We start from the raw sequence: 2,004 nt of genomic DNA on the forward strand, positions 1-2,004 counted from the left end.
GTCATTTCTCATTCGTGTTAGAAATCATTGAATTTGTGGCTAAATGGGGTAATTTCCCAATTTGATGGCAAGAAACAATAAGGTGTTCAAAAAAAAAATAGCACCACTCCAACGACTACTACAGACAGTGTCATTACACAATCGTATGTTTGGTTTAAACACATAAGTTCACTTGGTTGTGGTAATTGGTCAGAGCAGGTCTCTCCTTTTATTCATCTTAATTTGTAATATGTATTTTTATAACTTTTCCCTGCCTCGTGCTTTTTAGCTATTTGCTAAGCGTGGGCATTATCAATATATTTGTTGTTTAAAAAAAAAACTACTTATTAAAAAAAGTTGTGGTTTCTTTCCTTGGTTTTTATAATATTACTATCGCGAGATTTTATATCCTAAGAAATATATTTATATATATTCTACGTATGGTAAAGTTCATCGAGTCAAAAACATTTTTAGGCCGTAGGTGTTTTAAGTCATATTTTAAATACTTAAATTAAACATATATCTTAAGCTATGATTTGTTCCATATATCTACAATTAAATCAATAAGTTTTAACATGAATGGTGTTTCAAATAATTGTTTTGACTTTTAAATTTTAACCTTTAACTCTGACCCTAAAACAGATTGAATGAGTAGGTGACAGAAATGACTTCACCAATGCATAGAATAACAATGTACTTTGGAATCGATACCCTCGATAGCATTGAACTTTTGAGTTTTGAATTTTTAGCTTTTAAACTTTGATTATGACCCCAAAACAGATCGTCTTTGAAAATTTAATGAACTTTAGACTTTGAAACTTTAATCTTTGAAATTTATTTCCACTCTAAATTAAGTCGGTGACGTCTTTACATATCAAATGACAAAAAAATAATACATACAATAAGATACTTAGAAATTAAAATTATATATTGGATTGAAAGTAGTGGTTACCAAAAAAAAATCATGTGTAAGACTATTTTTTCTAGCTATTCATTAGAAATCAAAATCTTTAACCAAAATCAATTTAAGAAAAACTTACGAGACCTCTAAGGCTCATAGACCAGACTGCTTTATGAATAAAAAACAGCCCAAAATGACACACTACCCATAACATTGCCCATGGTTGCAACCCAACTTGCCCTAGTCTTGGGCCGACCCTGTTTCCCATATCGGTGGTCTTGATGAAAATACCTTGATCATAAGGATTGGAAATAAATCCCAATAAGAGAATAATAATAGTGAATTTTTTAAACTACGCCTTGTATGCTTGTTTGAAACGATAAAGAGCCTTATATAGTCTACAAACATGATGTGAATGATGTGGTACCCCTTGAGAAGTCTTCATATAGACTTCTTTAAATAAGTTTCAGATTAGAAAAAAATATTTTTGACATTTATTTGGAAGATTTTCTTAGCGAAATTCAACAATAGCGAGAATGATACAAACGGAGGTAACTCACGGAACATGTGCAAAAATCTTTAAGTAATCAATGTTATATTCTTTATTAAAGCCTTTTACAACAAGTCTAGCTTTGTATATATATGCGTAAATCCGTACAATTTATCATGTACCTTAAATATTGTAACACACGCATTTGAATCCTAAAATTAATTTCCATTTTAGTAGAATTAAATGTTTCAATGAAATCTAGGTGTGTCACTTTATTCATGGCCGAATCACAATGTCCCTATTATGCATATACTTTAGCAATATCATATGGAACTTTGAAAACTAGTATTTTTTTTGAAAAGATATATTTCTTCATACTCTTCTAGTAATGTTGTAAGGGAGATCATAACGTTAATAGCCACATCATTTATATAAACATATTGACATCCCCTCACCCTTTTTGTTCCATTCGTCCGTTTCGTGATCGCTTGTCTTTAGTGGTTCATTTGTGTTGGAGCTCAACATCATTTGTATTGTAGTCTTATATTGTCTCTCACCCTTGATATCACGTGGATCCTAGGAATTAGCCGCATCATCTTCGTGTATGACGTCTTGATGGTTTGAACCTCCACAA

This window comes from Lactuca serriola, chromosome 6 (genome assembly GCF_051521515.1).
Source record: "Lactuca serriola cultivar US96UC23 chromosome 6, Lser_US96UC23_V15, whole genome shotgun sequence".
In the NCBI taxonomy this organism is placed as follows: Eukaryota; Viridiplantae; Streptophyta; class Magnoliopsida; order Asterales; family Asteraceae; genus Lactuca; species Lactuca serriola.